General features: G+C 37.3%; 1 protein-coding gene and 1 pseudogene across 1 annotated transcript in view; both read left to right on the plus strand.

Annotated features, from left to right (window-relative positions):
* ZFAND3 (zinc finger AN1-type containing 3) overlaps positions 1–22,130 on the plus strand; it is a 403,887-nt gene that overhangs the window by 135,430 nt on the left and 246,327 nt on the right. The window lies entirely within an intron of this gene.
* The window catches only part of LOC126079869 (acireductone dioxygenase-like), a 52,825-nt pseudogene continuing 30,695 nt past the window's right edge, over positions 1–22,130 (plus strand).

The following is a 22,130-nucleotide window of genomic DNA, read 5'->3' on the forward strand; positions in this document are numbered from 1 at the left end:
ATTAATGCCAGCCTTGCTGGTGTGAGATGGAATCTCATCGTAGTTTTAATTTGCATTTCTCTAATGGCTAATGATCGAGAGCATTTTCTCATGTATCTGTTGGCTGCCTGAATATTATTATTAACTTTTATTGAGCTTCAAGTGAACGTTTACAAATCAAGTCAGTCTGTCACATATACGCTTATATACATCTTACTCCTTACTCCCACTTGCTCTCCCCCTAATGAGTCAGCCCTTCCAGTCTCTCCTTTCGTGACAGTTTTGCCAGCTTCCAACTCTCTCTATCCTCCCATCCCCACCCCCAGACAGGAGATGCCAACACAGTCTCAAGTGTCCACCTGATATAATTAGCTCACTCTTCTTCAGCATCTCTCTCCTACCCACTTGTCAACTAATTTTGCCACATATCTTTCCAGTTATTAAAGCTAGTCTGAGAATCTCCATTGGCCTAGTTTTGCCCCCTATCCCTGATAATATTCTACTCATCCTACTATTCTCTGTGTAAACATTTTAATACTGTTTTGTGTATGACTTCACTAAAGGAATCCAGTAAATGTCTGAAATAGAAAGCAACAAAATTTAATGACATGGTATTTGTAGTTTTGTTATGGCAAATAAACATTGGTTGAAACACTACCCTCTAATGCATTTTTCAAACTGTGGGTGTTATGACTCATCAGTAGGTAGAAAATCACTTTAATGGATGATGATCAGCATTTAAAAAATTGAGTAGAATAGAAAATAGAGAGCATTGCAAATAGTAATGGTAAGTATTATTTTGTGAAATCTTTGGGTTATATATATAAATGATGATACTGAGTTACAATATAAATATTTATATATTACAATGAAGATCATTAAAAAATTCTGGAAATCGCTGCATTATTGCAGAAATATGATTTTGGAAAATAATTGAATTTCTTGGGATCTCATTTTCTTTGTTTATGAAACAGGTGATGTGTCCTTTCTGGGTTAACCAGATTTCTTGGAATCTTTGTCACTTTTGTGCTCTTGACTAGTTTGGATTACATGATTTTTCCATGTGAAGCCATGAACTAAACCTGATTGCCTATTGCTATAAAAAAAAAAAAGTCTATATATATATATATGTATATCAACAGTCAAGCAAAGTATCTAAAGGGTAGTCCTGCCTCTTACAAAGGTAGAAATAATATTGCTTATGGTATTATTTTCTGCTTGAGTATAAGCCTAATTAATAAATTTAATAACTAGCGTTTGATGTTTCAGGACAGTGAGTACCAAGTTCATAGTAACCTCCGGTACTACCATAGTGAAGCCCAGCTGTCATTGAAAAAGTACGCTTCACAGAGTAGTTTTGCTGGCTTTTTAAATAAGAAGTGTGGGAGGCATTCAGAAACCTCAAATGGGATGATCCCAGTGGGGAAGCAGAAGAAATTTTAATAAAATTGAAGTACCTTCTCCAGCAATGTGACGCCATCCCCCACCACCCACAAACCCTTAGAAATGCTTGCTGTGGGGCACACAAGGGTGTGGTGATTGGGAAGCAGCTGTAACCTGTAGAGTTTTTTATGCTTTGTGAGCCTGCAGTTAAGTCCCAAGTGGCGGAAGATTCTCTGAGAAGCATTTGTAACAGATGCGTATAAGAAGGGAAACCTAATATATGCTCAGTGTGCAAAGAACCAGTGGGATCTGAGGACTTTTAGACATCTGTATTATTTAATTTTTAATAATTTTCATTATTAAAAAACTGGCACTAATATGTCTGTTATTTGTAGACTCAGATAAAAGTACTTCATTGAGAAATCAAAGTAAGCAGTTTATTTTAAACTGTAGACATGGTTTGAACATATTATTCCATTTAAGAACAACTTTTAAGAAGCTTTGATATACCATGATTTCACTTAAAATTGGACAAATAAGGGAGAGATGATTACTAACAGTGCCAGAAGCTTTGTTCTTCTTTACAGAGTATTTAAAAAGGAATACTTTTAATGCATTACTGTGTAGATTTACAGGAAGGGATAAGGCTAGAAGAACGAAAATGTAAGGGTGTCTTGCCAGCTAAAGATTCATTAAAAAGTAGGTAAAGCATCTCTTATTATAAATGATGAAGTTATTCCATTTCTTGAAAGTTAGTTTCATTGTAATTTTTCAAGCATATATTTATATGTTATGTATTATTTATATTACACATAAATTTCTTAGTGTGGAGATATAGTTATGCAAGCTTACTTTTGTTTCGTGATTAGTCGTGCTCCTTGTAGAAGAATATTGCAATAAAGAAAATGACACATGTCATATAGGAAGCATATTCTAATACGACTCTAGAGCCAACCATATATTTTTATAGAAATCTGCTTTCAGGTACTTGTTAAATGATCAGTCAGATACTGGGTTCAGATATTTAACTTTGGAGAAATACTAAGTTATAGGTAATAATTAATATATCTTTGCTGCTAGCTTTTGTCACATCCTGGGCTGAAACTATTAATACTGTATAGGAATTTCATTTTCACTTTTATTATTTTTTGATATTGTCATATAGTTTTAGTTTTAAATTAAAAATGGACTTTGGGGAACGCTTCAAGTATGAGATAGCTAGTATTAAGGGAGGGTTCTATTTTCCCCATTGTGGCATAGTTGGTATCCCACTCTGAAAATTACCAAGCTGGTCATTTGCTGCCAAATTTCTATCTAAATTGGAAGTCTTTATCGAACAGTAAATTTCCACGAGTTACGTTCTTTATATGCCATTAGTTGGATTTTTTTTTTCCCTTTTAAAAATAACAGGGACATGAGTTAAAAGCTGACTGAGAAAAGACTACAAAGCAATATGTATAGAGTATCCCATTTTTAGACTACTTTTTTTTTTACAATGCAAGTTATTATTTTTTCTTTTTTTACTGTGCTTTACGTGAAAGTTTACAGTTGAAGTCAGTTTCTCATGCAAAAACTTATACACACTTTTGTTATATGACCCTAGTTGCTCTCCCTACAATGTGACAGCACACTCCCTTCTCTCCACCCTGTATTTCCTGTGTCCATTCAACCAACTCCTTGCCCCCTCTGCCTTTTCATCTCATCTCCAGACAGGAGCTGCCCACATAGTCTCATGTGTCTTCTTGAGCTAAGAAGCACACTCCTCACCAGTATCATTTTATGTTTTATAGTCCAGTTTAATCTTTGTCTGAAGAGTTGATTTCGGGAATGGTTTTGGTTTTGGGCTAACAGAGAGTCCAGGGGCTGTGACCTCTGGGTTCCCTCCAGTTTCAGACTGTTAGGACTGGTCTTTTTACCACAATTTGAGGCCTGCATCTCACTTTTCTCCTGCTCCATCAGGGATTCTCTGTGGTGTTCTCTGTCAGGGCAGTTGGTGGTGGTAGCTGGGCACCATCTAGTTCTTCTGGTCTCAGGCTGATAGAGTCTGGTTTATGTGGCCCTTTCTTTCTCTTGGACTCATACTTCCGTGTGTCTTTGGCGTAATTAGACTACTTTTAATGTATATAGTTGAACAGAAGAAGGCTAAAAAAAGATACGAAAAATTTAATTTTGGTTGTCTTAGGGTGGAGGGATTTTTATTAATTTTAATTTTGGTTTTTCAGAGTTGGATGTTATTCATATATTGTAAAAATCATGAAGTTTTACAAAGTAAAACGCATTCTAGTTACGTCTGACAGACTCCAGAAGTAGTTTCTTTTTGAAATGAGCAAAATGAAGCTGACTGTAGCTTGCAGCATAGGGAATTTAAATGTTGACATCCAGGGTAAGTGATACAACAATGCTAGGCATAGGGTGAAATGGCAGGTAAACCAAAATGCTAACATTTTTCTTTAAAGTGACTTGAATTTTATAGCAATTTCCAGAACAGTGTAACAAATTCTCATTTCATAGCAAGTAAACTAAAACATCTCATGAACCTGCAACTCTTAGACTGTTTGGGGTTATACTCTATCTTTTTTTCTGCTTCTTTCCCTCTTAGAAGGTCAGAGTAGGAGTGGCCTGGTGCCAGTCACTTTATAAAGGGAAAAGTTTTAGGTTACTGCTGAATTTGAGGATCTGTGGTAAGAGGCACAGAGTGAATCTGGAAAAAATGTAAGCTCTTTGTTGTGCATATTTCCTTTTTAGAAATTATGGGAACCCTGTACCCATCAGTAAAATGGTATAAAACAAAATATCTACTCCAGTGAGCCATTTGAGCATTGTAAAATTTTGGTAGGATAGTGGAATCTGTAAGCTTTTCATACCTTCATTTTTCTAATCACCTTTTCCCAAAAGAAAGCTGCTGTTGTTAACAGTGAAGTGTTTGATTAGGGTATTTCTGTCTTTTAACTCTGTTGACTTGATTACTGTTGTGTAGTAGTAGTACCATTGCCCTTGAGTCAGTTGCCACTCACAGCGACCCTGTACGACAGAGTAGAACCGCCCCATAGAGTTCCCAGGGAACGCCTGGTAGATTCAAACTCCCGACCTTTTGGTTAGCAGCTGTAGCACTTAACCACTGTGCCACTGGTGTTTCCTACTGCTGTGTACACTTTGATTTCTTTACAGCTGAAAACCCAAGAAAGATATCTCAAGTATAATACCCACATTGGTTATATGTTTGTTAAAAGGGGCAGTTCAGCTCATCGGACTCTTTCTTTAACTCTTATGTGTCTGTTGATGGGTGTCTGAAATTCAGAATATACAGAGAGTAATGTGATAAACATCCACATGCACACCCAGAACTAGCAAATGTTAACATTTTGCATTTTTTTTTGGCTTTATAACGTTACCCCAGTTGTTCACCTCAGGGAGAACCAGTATCCTTATGTACTTCTACTTTTTATTATGATAGGTAAGTACATGAACTATAAATTCTACTTTTAAAACATGTAAGTGGTATGTTGCACTTGTCATTCTGCAACTTGCATTTTTTGTTCATTATGCTTTTCAAAACCAATTGTGTTGACACATGTTGCTCTAATTTTAACTGTTATGCCATCAGATTAATGGGGGGGGACATTCCTGGTTTATATTTGTTGTGTCAGTGAAATTATTAATAGCGTCCCCTTATACCCTGGTGGCACAGTGGTTGGCAGTTCGAATCCACAGCTGCTCCTTGGAAACCCTGTGTAGGGCAGTTCTCCTCTGTGCTGTAGGGTTGCTATGAGTTGGAATGGACTTGACGGCAATGGGTTTATGCCTCAAAGTGTCCCAGTATGGTTGATAAATTAATTGATCATCCTCATTACAATATGCTCCTGTTTACTTATATGTAACCTGTTGTTGGCTGTGTAAGTTGTTTTCAACTATTTATTATTTTTTTTTTACTTTAAGTGAAAAGATTACAAGTCAAGTCAGTCTCTCTTAAAAAAATTTATGTACACGTTGCTGTGTACTCCTAGTTGCTCACCTCCTAATGAGACAGCAAACTCTTTCTTTCCACTCTGTTTTCCTGGTGTCGGTTCAGCCAGAACTTGTCCCGCTCTGTATTCTCATCTCCCATCCAGATAAGAGCTACCCACATAGTCTCATGCGTCTACTTGAGCCAAGAAGCTCACTCCTCACCAGTATCATTTTCTACTGTATAGTGCAGTCCAATCCCCGTCTGAAGAGTTGGCTTTGGGAGTGGTTCCTGTCTTGGCCTAACAGAATGTCTGGGGACCATGGCCTCAGCGGTTCAACTACTATTTGTATACTACAGCTGCAACCCCATGTTTTTCTTTCCTTTTTTTTTTTAAGCACTTGCTCGAATATGTTAAGACTGTTCCTGTGTAATAAACTCTCTTGTTTTGGTGTAGACTGCTCGCTTTCAAATGAAAGCAAGGCTGTGGCAGCAGATCTTAGTTGATTAGCAGTGCTGGACTCTGGCAGCCTTTTCTGACCTCTTAGTATATAGCAGTTTGATGTCTTACTAACAAGTGTTCTAAAATTATGTGGTTGATTATTATGCTAGTCAAGATAAATGAAGCAGTGTGTTGAAGATGATGTTGTTATGGAAATTATTTCAAAAAATAATTCTTGCTTATCTAATGAGAAACAAAATGTTTTAGTGCTGTAAGTAGCAGAAAGGCAACTTCTTTTAGCCTTTAAGTAGAAAGATTGTGACCGTGTGTCAGAGTATTATAGTGGAGTGAAAGAAATTGAATAGTCACTGGGTTCTTTAAAATAATTTGACTCTTTGGGTTGGCTTTATTTCTCCCTGCTTGTTGCCCTGTAGCTGTGGTCTCCAGAGTGGTATGTAAGATCATCCATTAGGACATAGCGAGAAAATGTTAAATTTTCTACTTATATTTATTTTGATCATCCTTCAAACATTTTTGTTAATTTTTATAATGTATATAATCTTATCAGTCTTTTTATGGGATTTCTAGGGCTGCTCTAACAAATTACCACAAACTTGATGACTTTAAACAACAGAAGTTTATTCTCTTACAGTCCTGGAGGCCAGAAGTCCAAAATGAAGGTGTCAGCAGTGTTGGTACCTTCTGGAGGCTCTGAGGGAGAATTCATTCCTGCCTCTTTCCTAGCTTCTGGCAGTTAGTTGCTGGCAATCCTTGATGTTCCTTGGCTTGAAGACACGTCACTGCAAACACTGCCTCCTTCTTCACTTGATCTCCTTTCTTGTGGGTCTTTCTTTTTTCTTCTGTCTCTTAGAAAAACATGTCCTGGGTTTAGGACCCACCCTGATCTAGATGATCTCATCTCAAGATCCTTAATTTTGTTACATCTGCAAAGATCCTGTTTCCAAATAAGGCCACATTTTGAGGTTCTGGATAGACATGAGCTTTGGGTGGACACCATTCAATCCACTACTTTTGGCCCCATCCCCCAAATCCACAACTTTCCCAAGTAAAAAATATATTCACCTCACCTTAACATTCCTAAACGTCTTAACCCATTCCAGCATCACTTCCAAGTGCAAAATAAAGGGAGCACTGGTTCCAAGTAAATTCAGTATCCAGGAGGGCAAATTCCCTTAGGTTTCAAGGCCTGAGAATAGTCTGTGGCATTATGTTATGCCACCTGTCCCTTGTCGGTCCCACCATCATCTGTGAGTGGCATCTTTGCCTTGGAGTCATCCTTTCTCTCTTGAAGGGTAGTAACATATGCTTACAGCCGAATAGCTCTCCCAGCACATTTCCTGCCTGTAGAGTATTAGAAGCCCAACAACCTCCCTTCATTTTGTCATGCCTGTCTGCATCAGTCTAAGCTAGCAGTATGTCTGCTGTCATGACATTATCAAAAACCTTATCTGCCTCTGTGTGTCACAGGGATCCACACAATTAGACAAAAAAGTTCTTTACAGATCCCTCCTGTATGACCTTATCTCTTTTCCTGGCATCTACTGAGATGGTTGACTGTTTCTATGAATCACACGTAACTTTTTTAGTGAAAAAGTTGTCTAGCCACACACCTAGGCCTTCTCTTCAGAGCAGTCTTTCCCAACAGTGAACTTCCTGATTTTAGCATTCTTTGCTGTCTGTATAGGCCAAGAACTTTCCAAATCATCAAATGTTGGTTCTTTTTTGCTAGTAGTTTCTTCCTCAATTTCTCTCTTTCCTCTCACGTGTTACTATCAACAGTAAGGAAAAACCAGGCTACATCTTCCACACTTTGCTTGAAAATTTCCTCACCTGAATATTCAACTTAATTGCTTCCACCCAGTGGTAGAACACAGCTTAGCCATGTCATCTACCACTTGATTATATTAGTGTAGCTGCATTAGTTTCTTAAGGTAGCCTTAACAGAGTATCTCAGACTGGGTGGCTTAAGGCAGCATAAATTGTCTTTTCAAGACAGTCTGGGCTTTTTCTGTCACAGGTACCTATTAATCCATTCCAAAGGCACTTCCACATTTTTAGGTGTTTGCTCTAGCAGCACCCTAGTTCCTGGCACCAAACTCTGTATTTTTTTTCTAGGTCTTGCCATAACAAATTATCTCAAACTTGGTGGCTTGAAACAACAGAAGTTTATTCTTTCACAGTTGTGAGAACTCAGAAATCTGAAATCAGGTTGTCCATAGGGCTAGGCTCTCTTCAGAGGCTCTTAGGGAGACTCCTTCCTTGCCTCTTCCAACTTGTTGGCTTTCAAGTGTTTCTTTGCTTGTGGCAGCGTAATTCCATTTTTTTTTTTTTTTTTTTTTACCTTGGCCCTCTCACCTGTGTCTCTGTCTCAAATTTCCATCTACCTTTCTCTTATAAGGACACCTGTCATTGGATTTAGGGCCCACCCTAATTCATGATAATCTCATCCTCATATCCTTAACTTAATTACATCTGCAAAGACCCTCTTTCCAAAGATCACATTCGCAGGCTCTGGGTGGACATACCTTTTTTTTCCGGCTGGGAGTGAGGAGGGGCACCATTCAACCCGCTACAGGAATTTAAAACTATTTCATACTGATGGTGCACCTCTGTCAAAGAAGCTCAGAGACCCCTAGTTCTGAGAAATACTTTGATTAGATATGACTGGCCCCTTCTCCTGGAGCATCATGTAATTACATAACCCTCTCTGACATTGAAAGTTTTTGTTTTTTCATGTTCTCAGTAGATCAGTGCAAGCTGAATCAGAATGATCAGACTTAAATGTATGGACTGGCTCCCTTTTAGGCTATCAGATAGACTTTTTTGTGTGCATCAGTGAAAACGTAATTCTTGACCTGGCTGTGCTCCTTTGTGCTTGAGGTAGAGGGTTGCGATGAGGTTGCTTTTGACTCTTTTCCTGATTATAACCCTTTTGCACTTAATTCACAGCCCAGAGTAGGAATGGTGAGTAAAAAGAGCATTATTTCCAGGCCATTAATGTATAACTAAAATGTGATCTTTAACACATTTAAAATGCAGAACATTGTATCATTTAAAAGCCTTGGTATTTAGCTGGTTCTTACCAAATTATTTCTATTAGGAAGTGACTGTATAAAGTAGAAGTAACTGTATGTTAACAATTCTGTTATCAGAGGTTTGTTTTATATTTCTTAATCTGCATTTAGACTAAATATTGTATATACAGAAGAAAAAAATGCCTCAAGGTAAGACTTCTGGGTTGGAGAAAAATGGTACAGTAATCTTAAAAGGGGAATGCCAAAAGAAAGGATACTTTAAAATAGAATTGGAACAAGCGTTACTGCTTGTGAAAAGGATGAAGAGCATGACCAATTATATCTTTGTATTTAAAAAGGCAGTAAAATCTTAAAATGAAGTGTTTGGCAGTGGTAACTAAGATTTCAGCAGCCCTTTATATTATGGAGTCCTTTTGCACAGTATTTTCTCATTTTATCCTCACAACTTTTGTATCTCCATTTTACAGATAAGGAAACTGAGATGCAAATGGATTAAGTAATGTCCCCAAGTTAAATACATTTTAAAGTGAAGAACTGAGATTTGATTTCAGATGTTTAAACTCCAGTCCTCTTCTCCCAGTCTTTGATGTTACTAGGAGTGAAGGTAGTAAATTTAGATGAGATTGGGCTGTAAAACTCTGTGAGAATGTCACAGTAGCATTGTTTTTGCCTTTGTGGGTAGGTTAGGGGTATACACTTTTTCTGTTTTCTTTCTGTTCAGTTGCAGTTTGTCTTTAGCTCTCCAGGGGCATATCAGAGAAACAGTGCTAGAAGCTTTGCAGAGTAGCTAATTTGGGAAAAGGTGTGCATGTGCGGTGGGGAAGTGTTTTTGTCTAACGCATTTTCTATTTTGGTGGTGAGATCTTCATTTCATAACATCGCTCTTGTCCTTGTTCATATAACTTTTAGCTCATTAACCTTGCTCTCTGCACTGCATATTGAAGCACCATTTCTAATTTAGTCTCTTGTGTTTAGCTTCTCAGAAGGTTTTTAAAAAATGTTTGGAAGTGTGATTTAATTGCAGGGCTGTTTGCACATTGTCAGTGTGAAGGCAAAGATGAGTTACGTATTTAGACAGTGCAACCTGCAGGTTTCATTTGTTAAACCTTCTTGTTGGCACTCCCATTCTCTCCTTCATGTGTACATGGTAGTTTTGGAAAAAAGTCTTGTGTTTTGTTGTATCCATATTTAGCAATTTGGTTGAGTTATGGAAAAGCCTGTCCTCTGCCTTGTGTATTTGCTCATTTGGAAACCTTGTATAGTTTACAGAGACACTAGTGATTTGTTTCCTAGCCTCCCTGTGGGTTTTGTTCCATATTACAATCTAATTCCACCTTTCTGTCCCATACTCCTGAGCCGTTAATTTGTACATTTCAATGCAGTTTGTTTCATCGTGTGTTTTTGTAATCCAAACTGAATGTAACGAGCTATGTGCTTTAGGGACCTGGCTTTGCCTTGCCAATTAGAACAAAGTGGTTACTGAGAAAGAGTGTGTTTTAAATAAAACATGGCACCTCTGAGTGCGACTGACACTCATTTGGGAATAAAAGGGATGGTTTTAACTCTTTGATTCACAAAGAGCCATTACTATAGATGAGTACTTCTGGGTGAAAAAAATTTTATGTTTACCTCCTTAAAATGCGGTTTTGCAAAATCTCCTCACGTGACTAAATGTATATAAAATGTATATAAAAAAATGTATATAGAAGTTTGTAATTTCAAATCCATTTGTTTTCTTTCATTGTTTTAGACACATGTTAGCAAAATTCTCTAAGTTCCTAAGTATTTAACCCCAGTGGTTGCTACGGTTTTGGAATTTTGAACTCCTCAATGTTTAGGAAGGTGAGGACATAGAGGCATATATTAGCCTCTTTATTTTGTATTAATACATCAAACCAGATTTTTAGTGTAATAAAAAAACCAAAACCAAACTGGTTGCCTTCAAGTCTGTTCCCACCCATAAGCTACCCTACAGGACAGATTAGAATTACCCCACTGGGCATCCAAGGCTGTAAATCTTTACAAAAGCAGACTGCCAAATCTTTCTCCCATGGAGCGGCTGGATTCAAACTGCCAACCTTTCAGTTAGCAGCTGACTACTTAACCGCTGTGCCACCAAGTCTCCTTTTCGATGTAACAGATACCTCCAAAAATGTTTGGAAATTGTTATGAGCAAGAATGTAAAGTTTTGCCATTTTGTGTGGGATGTTAATTTCTTTTCATATGATAATAAAAATTTTTGAGCCATCGGTGGCTTAAGACTAGTTCAGCTGCACTTGCATCAAACATTTAAAGCACAGATTTAGTTAATAGACCTTTGTAGACTTACAGTTTACTAATTTACTCCCTAGGGAGACCCTCATAGGTTAACTCCAGCTTCATATTTGCATCTATCCTAAAAATAATAAAGAGCTCTGTTTTTTATTTATATATAAAATAAACTCTACTATTCAACATTGGCAAAAGGAAAACAGAAAGTTGCTTGTGCTTATTTGTTGTCCACCGGACTAATTATGAAGTAAAAATAGGACTCTTTAAAAAATACTGAATAAAGACACCTAGAGGAAAGCTAGACATATAAAGACTTTGTTTTGGATTTAGACAACTTTTTAGCATTTATTTGCCCCTTTTCAAGGAAGAGAGAACAAGAGGAATATTCTATGGAGCAGCTCAATTAAAAGGTGTATAGGAATACCCTACTGAAAGCAGTTGTATCCAGAAAAATGAGCTCTGTATTAGAGGAGGTTAGTTTAATTGGATTATATTAAACTGTTCAGTTTAATTTACACATTTGTAATGTCTTAAAGTGTTGCAAGTCCTACTGATGATATGAAGAGTCATTACAACATAATTAAATGCTTTGTACTCATTTTCTGAAGATAGCACCCATATTGATAGTATTTTACATTGGCCAGTAGGGAGTGTATGTTGTTTTTGCTAGAAATGTAGATGGGGAAGGCATTAGATCACCTCATACAGGGTGTTTAATATTTGATCTTTTTTTTGGGCAGGGGATTACATAGTATCTGGAAAAATTGCAAGTAGAAGCAGATAATTCTGGACAATATAAAATTTTTCTTTGGGAGATCATTGACATAGTCTTACTGTAGTTAGTGATAATGACTTGTTTTTGGAAATGCCAAATAGCATATAGTGTGTAACCTTTATAAAACCAAAATGGATGTCTCGCCTAAACCCTTTACATCAGTGTCTCATAAAATATCTGATCAGTGTCTCATAAAATATCTGACTTTAAGCAGACTTTTTTTCTTTCCAGCTAATATTCTGAGCCTGTGAAAAGCCTGGCTCTTGTTAAAGTGCTTGTCAGACACCTGAGGCACTACTGGTTACCAGTCCTTGTTATAATTCTGTGGGTTGCTCTAGTTGCCTGATGGAGATGCTTATAAATCAAAATTCAGGGAACCAGTCTCACTTTAAAATCAGAGTGCTGTTTTTGGTATCCCAAAGGGCTGGTGTGCTTTGTCTGTTTAGTGACTGTATTGAAAGGCTTCCTGGGACCTCTGTGTGAGTTTGAGATGGAAATAAATGCGGGGTATAAAGGGCGGAGATTCAGAATGAAAGAATGGTGGGGAACAAACTTTTTTTTTTAATATACAACAAGCTTTTTTCTTTTGAACTGCAACCAAGGGAACCTTTTCAAAGTATTTTGTAAAGGTCAGGTTTCATGTATTTCCTACTTGAGCTCTGTGTGACTGAATGGATGCTATTTTGCTTTTCATTTATAAGATATTTACCATGACTTAGTATTTTGTGAGCATCTGACATTGTTAACACTTTTGTCTTTTGTGCGGCCCCACCCTTAAAATAGAAAACAAAGACCCAGTCTGTATTTACAGAAGTCCTTCCTTACAGACCTTTGCTGCACAACCCAAAAGAGCACCAACCTTAGAGAAGTAATTGTTTGGATTTTTCAGAAAGAAAGAAAGAAAAAAAAAAAACAGAAGTAGGTTTTTTCCCTTCCTTTGTGTGCTCTGTATAGCACCAGGAAACGATTTCTTAATAGTTTAAAATTGTGACCTTTTGTGTCCTGATCAAGGCTTTAGGGTAGGGGAAGCATCATTTTTTTGTTAGATCTCTTAAATTCACCGATGCTTAATTTCTCACAATATTTCCAAGGAATTGGTTTTCACTGCTTTGGAAACTAGCTTAAAAGAGTTACGTTAGTGGAAACAATTTGAATTTGCCTTTGAATTTTGATTATTGTTTTCTCCACATTCACCAAGAATCTTTTAAAAATCAATTATTAACAGGAGGTTGTGTGAATATTTCTTCTTGTCCTGTGCAACCAGTAGACTAGTCTTCAGTAGAGGAGAATGAAACTAAAAGTATTCCCAGAAATAAATAAAAATGAGAACCAGGAAGTTCTGTTTATAAAAGTGATTATATAATCGAATTAAAGAAGATATAATCAGATCAAAGAAGATGTAGTATAATCAAATCACAGAATCTTTGGCTTTGGGCAAGTTGCAACTTAACCTCAAATATCAGTTTCCGTGTTTGTCAGTTGAGGATTGTCATACCATTGGGAGTCAGATGAAATAAGGTAGATACAATCTCTTTAAAAATATTTACTTTGTCATGTACCTAATTTAAAAAGTCAAAATATTACATGTTGTAACAAAGTATAGATCTCTACCCCACCTTTCCCTATTCCCACCAGTTTTTCCCATAAGTGACCACTTTCAGTTTTTCTGCTGTTTCTTCTGAATTTATACATGTGCATTTGTATAATTACTATAAATATATGGCTACTTTTTGATTTACCACTTTTAGTCATTTTTTTGACTTTGTGTATTTGCTTTCTTACACGATCCTCCCCATCTCCCCAATATATTTATAGTACATTTTTTAGTTAAATCATTCTTCAGTATTTACATTATTATGGCTATGTAAATATTACAGCCTATTGAAGATTTTAGTATATTACAGTGTTTCCTCTCCGTTTCTTTTTTCCCCATCCCTAGGATTTTCCAGAGATCTTTGTTATTAATTTCTGTTGTGTTCAGAAAGCATATTTTGTATGATTTTCAGCCTTGCTTCGTGGCTGAGAATATGCTCTGTCTTGGTAAATGCTTTGTGAGCACTTGAAAAGAATGTGTGTTCTGGTTTTGGGTGCTGTGTTCTATAAACGTTGATAAGGTCAAGTTGGTTGATAGTGTTGGTCAAGTCTACTGTGTCTTTGTTGATTTTTTGCTTACTTGTTCTATCAGTTATTGAGAGACGGATATTGAAATATCCAACTATAATTGTGGATTTTTTTTTTTTTTTCTTTGTAAGCTTGTTGCCATTGAGTTGATTGGCACTTATAGTGATAGTGACCCTTTAGGACAGGGTAGAATTACCCCACAGAGTTTCCAAGGCTGTAATTTTTACGGGAGCAGACTGCCACATCTTTCTCCTGTGGAGTGACTGGCAGTTTTGAACCGCCAACCTTTCAGTTAGCAGCCAAGTGCTTAACCACTGCACCACCAGGGATCCTTTATTTTCTTGTAGTTTATTAGATTTTGCTTCATGTGTTTCGAAGCTTGGTTGTTAGGTACATACATAAATGCTTAGGATTTTAGTGTCTTCTTGATGAATTGGTCCCTTTCTCATTATGTGTAGATCCATATTTCCATCTGGTGTCATTTTCATTCTGTCTGAAGGACTCCCTTTAACATTTCTTGTGGTGAGGGGCTACTGGTGAGGAATTCTTTCAGCTTTTGTATCTTTGAAAAAAATATTTAGTCTTTGTCTTGAAAGATATTTTTACTGGGTATAGAATTCTAGGTCAACTTTTTTTTTTTTTGGAAGCATTTTGAAGATATTGCTCCACTGTCTTCTGTCTAGTTGCATTGTTTTTGATGAGAAATCTGTAGTCCTTATTTTGTGTCTTTGGTCTCCCATTTTTAATGAGTTCTTTTTTCCTCTGGCTTGTTTTTAAGATTTTTGAGTAACTTGATTATGATATGCCTCGATGTAATTTTCTACATTTTTCTTGTGCTTGGAATTGAGATGGTTGGATTTTTAGGTTTACAAATTTCATTAGATATGAAAACCTTTCGGCCGTAATTCTTCAAATATTTTTCAGACATACTCCCACCACCATTTCAGGGACTACAGTTGCACATGTATTAGGCCACTTGAAGTTATTCCACAGTTACCTGATGCTTTGTTATTTTTCTCCCTCCTTGTTTCATTTTGGATAGTTACTGTTGCTGTGTCTTCAAATTCACTAATCTTTTCTTCTGTGATCTAATTTCCTGATGATCCCATCCACTTTATTTTCCAGCTCAGACATTACAGTTTTCATCTCTAAAAGTTCACGTTGGGTCTTTTATGTCATCCATGTCTGTACCTAACTTTTCAAACATAGGGAATATATAAAATTATTTAGTATGTTTTAATGTCCTGTCTGTGATTTCTAATACCTGTGTCAGTTCTGATTGATTTTTTTCTCATTTTGGGTCCTATTTTTCTGCTGCTTTACATGCCCAGTTAGTTTTTTAACTGATAGTCAGATATTGTGTATTTTACCTTGTTGGGTGTTGGATATTTTGTATTTCTATGAATATTCCAGAGCTTTGTTCTGAGATGGAGTTAATTGGGTACAGTTTGATCCTTTGGGGGTTTGAGTTTAAGATTTGTTAGGCAGTGCTGGAACAATTCTCAGTCTATTGCTAATTATTCCACACTACAGAGGCAAGACTCTTCTGTGAACTCAACCAGATGTCCTGTGAATTTTGAGGTTTTCAGCTCTGCCTAGTGAGAACCTGTAGTTTTTCTAGGCCCGTGCAAGCACCTGATACTTGTCTCTAATCCTTTACAGTAGTTCTTTTTTCAGTCTCACATTCTTTTCTCACCCACATGTCCTGACCAGTACTCAGCTGAATATTCAAGGGGACCCTCTGCAGGCTTTCTGTGTTGTGTCTCCTCCAGTACTCTGTCCTGCAAACTCTCCCAATTTCTCTAGACTCTCAGCTCTGTCTCCTCAACTCAGGGAGTTTGCCAGACGTTCCCTGGGTTTTCCTTCTTTTGTCATAGCCTAGAAACTCTGAAGGCAAGTAAGCTGTGGCAGTTGTACGACTCATCTTGCCAGTTTCCTGCCCCTAAGGAAATCTCTGTCCTTTGTTGTCTGATAGCCAGTGTCTTGAAAACCATTTCATATATTTTGTCTGTTTTTGGTTGTTCCAGGTGGGTGGGTAAATTCTCAGTCCCTCTTTCTCCATCTTAGCTAGAGATGGAAGTCCTCTGGCTAGTCTTATAATTAGTAGGAAAGGCTAAAGGATTTGCTGTCTAGTTCTGAGAAATAGAGAATCTTAAATGAACTGAAAATTGATTGCTTTTTGGGGTCTGTATGCTGTTCTGTGAGTTTATATTGGCCTTTGTTTTGGTGACATTTGTGCTATTCATTCCTGCTTTACTAGGCAGAACTACATTGTGTCTGGGGCTTTTAAGGAAATGGAGCTCCCCAGAGAAGAAAGTCTCAATGTTGGATCATAGGGAAGAGAATGGTGGAAATAGGTATCTTTTGGCTGTGCATAGCAAAATAATAAAAAGTTAAGTTGTGATCTGATAACTACTTTAAGCTATTTAAACCAAAAAAACCAAACCCACTGCCGTCGAATCGATTCCAACTCATAGCGACCCTATAGGACAGAGTAGAACTGGCCCACAGAGTTTCCAAGGAGCACCTGGCGGGTTCGAACTGCCAACCTCTTGGTTAGCAGCCGTAGCATTTAACCACTATGCCACCAGGGTTTCCATAAGCTATTTAGGACCTTAAAAAAGGAGTTAAATAATGATGTCAGTGCTTTGGTGTGCTCCAAGGATGCAGTATAGCTTAGTGAATGTCACATAGCCTCTGGGCTCATTTCCCTGCCCTGTCACTTAACTTTGGGCAAGTTTACTTGTGCAGCAGATGTGTTAATGGAAATGTAGATCAAGGGATGAATCTAAATTACATTGGGACAAAAGAATACATGGCTTCTTGTTGGGATTCATATATGGTAAAAGAGGAAATTGTAAGGTTTTTTAACAATTGAACAGAATAAGGAAATTAAAAGGACTTCATATGTGTGTATAGGGGGTAGGCGAAGGTTTGGATAAATTTGGTTTTGGATTCATTTTGAGGTAAGGTGAGGTCTGCATATGTTTTGTAGCCTACTCAATATTTGAGATTGTGTGAATGTTTAAGATCAGTTTTCAGAAGTTGTCATTTTAAGATGAGTTACTTGTACACAGCTCATGGTCATTTTGTTTGAAAGACAAAATGAACAAACTAGTAAGAGTTGACAGCTTATTGTATGCTCAGGGGAGTAGTTCTCAAACTTGAACATGTGTCAGAATCAGGTGGAGGGCTTGTTAAAAAACACAGATTGCTGGGCCCTTCCCCCCAGAGTTTCTGATTAGTAGGTGTGGGGTGGGGCTAGACCATTTGTATGTCCAGTAAGTTCCCAGGAGATGCTACTACTGCTGCTGGTCTGGGGATCGTACTCTGACTACCACTGGATTATGGGAAGTGAGTAAAGAGAAATCATAAGGGAGTGTTCAGATTCTTGGGGGAGGAAGAAGAGGAGATAAATGAAGTCACAGAGGTAGGGACCTCTAGTTACTAGATGACAGTGACATAGATTCTAGAAAGGAGCTATTTCAGGATTTCAAATTTTAGTAGTAAATGGTATGAAGTGAGAGAGATAAAAATGAATGAGTAATGGCTATCTGATTTAATGAATAGTATATATATTTTTTTCATTAGATCCTGAGAGAGCAGTGTTTATCCCTTTAGGGACACAGATCTTTTAAAATTTGATGAAAACAGTAGATTCTTCACTCTAAAAAATGTGTGCTCATAGTTTTATGTATGTTTTTTAAGAGTGTCACGAATTTCATAGGGAGGTCTGTATCCCAGGTCGAGAATTCTGCTTTAGGGTAGTCTCATTAAGAGTGGCGGGTGTGGAAGCCAGATATTAAGAAGGAAAAAGTGGGAGAGGAAAAAGGCATTGTGGATATTAACAGTCTTTCATGATCATGAAAGTTGTTGGGAGTAGACTGATAATTGTGAACTTTCGTTCCTGGAGACCCTCTAAATAAGCCTGTGGCAGTCTATACAATTCCCTGAGTTTTTAGGGATGATTAAAAAAAAAAGTTATTTCAGAGAACAGGTATTTCCAGTGGCTTTCCCAGCTTCCTTTCATGGCTGCTTGTTCCTTTGCTACTTGTTCAGTTCTGGTGGTGGTGGGTGAGGGGGCAGGGGTTGGTCAGAATTGTTGACTGTGTTTGGGATGATTCAGTCATATAGTCTTTTTGTCACTGGTTAAGCAGGTTTCCCCTCTTAGGGGAAAAAGACAAATTATTTTTCTAGAAGAACATGAATTATTTTTCTATCACTTGCCATTTCTAGTGGAAACATTTCACTATCTGTTGTATTCTTGGTCAAATGCTCTGGATTTGGCATCACAGCTTTTTTTCATTGAGTTCCAGTTCTGCTTTTGTTTGTTTTGTGACCTTGAACAAATGACTAATGTCCCTGAATCTTAATTTTTTTGTGTTTGTGTGTGGTGAGGGTGGTGATAACCTGCCTTGATGGTATTTGTAAGGATCAGATAAGTTTGTAAGGCACTTAGTAAACCATAAACTTATACACATGAAAATTATTTCTAATTAGACACAGTGTAGTAAGACATATTGGTAAACAGTGCTAAAGTGGTCTAGATTTGTTTTTTTACTAAAGTAGAAAATTTGGCTGTAGTATCTTGAAGCTGAATTGACTTGATGGCCGCTAGGAACAACGGTAACAATCTTAAAACTGGAAGCTGGTGTGGAAGAATTGTTGCAAAGGTTTAAAGTAAATTAATAGAATGAATATAGAGTTGCCAGCTTCTTTCTACCTAAGAAATCTGTTAGAAAGAGCTCTGTCCTCAGTCGTTGTCAAGGAGATGAGATCTACTCTAGGAAACTTGTCAGTGCTCTCACATGCTAGTAGTATACAGACCCAGCTGGAAATTACAAACAAAGGCAGCAACTCCTGGTAAATACTCCTCATGGGATAATTTGCGTATATACCTTAGAGAGAAGTCAGAGGTACTGTGTAAGTGCCATGTAGAGTGTTACTTGTTTCACTGTATTTAGTCTGGAAATCTTGTACACAAATCAGACTAGATCAGATCAATTAGATAGAAGGCAAATAAAATTTTGATTCTTTTTTTTTTCCTGGAGAAAAGAATTTATAGTATGACTGGACAGAAAAGTAGCTATTAAATATTATTTTGATGTTTTGTCTTTATTCTTTTGTGGTATCTATTTAAATATTTGAAATTTCAGTATAAATAAGATTTTAATAAGTTTCTGGTTTAGGCCCAGTATATGTAAATAAGATGACTTTTAAAAATGCTGGTCATGTATCATGTTAATTAAATGGAAGCTAAATATTTCATCTAAGATACTGAACACCTGAATTGATTTTGGAAAAAGAAAAAATTGAACTCACGTGGTTCTGACAATATGGTTAGGGATGAATATTTATTTATCAGCTCTTCTTCTACACTTGTGACTTCTAAGAAGCCATGCTTGGCTTTTGAAGAGCCTCCAGATAGACAAATGTACCTTATGTTTACATTGCTTATATTTTACAAAGGTAAATTTCCATAATGGTAGATGTGAATTGTGGGGAATTTCTCTCTTAAGCTTGCTTCATGTGTTTCTCAGGCTTTAGGATGACTGCCCACCACTAATTGTATCTACAAAATGAAGTTTGTAACTTAGCTTAAAGTTAAAAAAAAAAAAAAAAAGAGGCTGAAAGAGTCAAAATCCTATTATAGGCTCTCACACCAGGGTCTTTCCTCAGGTTTGGTACCGATTTGTTGGTTTCACTTAACCCATTACTTGGTGAAGAACTAAAGAGCTAGGTAGGTCCCTGGTAAGTAGATACAGGATAGTGAGTACGGAGGTGTGGTATTCTTGACAGCCCATTTCACTTTCAGAATTCTCTTAAATGCTTGGCATTGCTTTTATGCTGTGATTTTTGCAAACATGATACAACCTAGCTTAACACAATACCAAAACAAAAAAAACCCAAACCCACTGCCAGCGAGTCGATTCTGACTCATAGTGACCCTATGCAGTGGTCCATAAATCAAGCTTCTGTCCAGCTCTGTGACTTTAATGTGCAGCAACAGAAAATGTTGTTTCAACATTATCAGTGCAGTTCCTGTACAGTAATGATGCTTTCCTGCAAATACATTTAGCCTGGTTTCGTCAAAATAGAAACATTAGCATTGGAATCATATAGGTAGCTCAGAATCTGGGAATTCTGCCCTGCTATTGTTTTTTATTGTTATGTCCGTAGTGTCGGAAAACAAGTATTTTATTCTTAAAAAATATTTAGGGCTTGATGTAGTTAATATAACCGTGCATTTTCTATTGGTGGTGATAGTGTTTCATTTGTTTCACTGTTCAAATGATGTCAGTTTGAATAGTATGGATGCGCATTATAGATGGAAATGGTAATGATTTCACATGAATTGTTAAATGTGTGTGTGTGTGTATATGTATAGTTGAATATATAAGAATTTAAGTGCTATAGGACCTTACTAAAATGACCTCGTACTTGTGGTTCTTCATAGAAATAAGCATTTTCTGGAGCAGCTTCCTGATTATATCTGTATTTTGAGTCTTCCCATTGTACTAGGATAACTTTCATCTTCTAGACGTAGAATCAAATTGAGATCAAATAGAGGCAAGCTCTTTAGGCTTCCAATTTAAACTTAAAATGTTCCCTTCTTAAGAAGGACACCTATAACCTGGGCCTTTGAAATTAAAGAATGTTATATGGAGATAAATTGCATTTGTTCCAAAGAAAGTTGACTATCTGCTATATTTATTGCAAAAGGGGTCCCTCGGGGTCCCTGGTAGTGTAGTGATTAAGCGCTTGGCTGTTAACCGAAAGGTTGGCGTTTGGAGCCCACTAGCCACTCCATGGAGAAAAGACCTGGCAATCTGCTCCCATAAAGATATCAGCCTTGGAAACCCAATGGGCAGTTCTCCTCTGTCCTACAGAGTTGCTATGCGTCAGAATTGACTCCGTGGCACACAACAAATATCTGTTGCCTTACATTTTTACATTAGCCATTGTAAATATTTAAGTCCCTACTCTTATTTATGTAGTGCTGCTATATAAGTAAGCACATAAGAGAAATACCACAAGTGGGTGGCTTTGACAAACAGATTTATTCTCTCACAGTTTAAACCCCATTACCGTTGAGTTGATTTCGACTCATAGCAACCCTGTAGCACAGAGTAGAACTGCCCCACAGGGTGTCCAAGGAGCGCCTGGTAGATTCGAACGGCCGAGCTTTTGATTAGCAGCTGTAGCTCTTAGCTGCTACATCATCAGGGATCCAACAACAGGTGTAGAGGTTAGAATTTAACAGCATATAAATTTTAGGGACACAATCCAATCCATAACATACTCTTAAAAAACTTAAAGTCTACTTGGAGAGATTAAGAATACACAGTAAAATAGCAGTCCAGTACTAGTCGCCACTGAGTTGATTCTGACTCATGGTGACTCCATGTGTGTCAGAGTAGAACTGTGCTCCATAGGGTTTTCAGTGGTTGTTTTTTCAGAAGTAGATTGCCAGGCCTTTCTTCCAAAATGCCTCTGGGTGGTCTTAAACTGCCAGCCTTTTGGTTAGCAACCAGGTGCATTAACTGTACCACTCAGGACTCCAGCAGTACACTAAAACCAAAAAAACTAAACCCATTGCCATGGAGTTGATTCTAACTCATAGTGACCCTATAGGACAGAGTAGAGCTGCCCCATAGCATTTTCAAGGAGCAGCTGGTGGATTTGAACCACTGACCTTCTGGTTAGCAGCAGAGCTCTTAAACACTGTGCCACGAGGACTCCATAGCAGTACAATAGATCCTTGAAATTTGTAGGTATTGTGTTCTGAAACCTTCAAGATACCACTGTAGTATATATGTTTCTTAGTTTTCTCAACTGTAAGATGGGGTTGATAATATCTCTCACAATTGTTATAAGAATTAACTGAGGACCTGTGTCAGATAAAACCAGTAAACCACATTGAGATGGTCTGCTTAGGCTTACTGGCCAGAAGAGTACCTCATGCCTGCACAGTTGTCCAGAGTAGTACAGGCAATTCAAATTCCTAATCACGAAATCATTTATTACATGCAGTGAGCCTTGAAACCACAAATGTTAAGTCTTTGAATGTCAGATGCTTAGTGTAAGAAACATTTCAGGTCTCCTGACAGCAAACGCTCCACATACACCTTCCACTCTCTGGACAGAAGGTGGTAGGTA

Source organism: Elephas maximus, chromosome 1 (assembly GCF_024166365.1).
Source record: "Elephas maximus indicus isolate mEleMax1 chromosome 1, mEleMax1 primary haplotype, whole genome shotgun sequence".
Taxonomy (NCBI): domain Eukaryota; kingdom Metazoa; phylum Chordata; class Mammalia; order Proboscidea; family Elephantidae; genus Elephas; species Elephas maximus.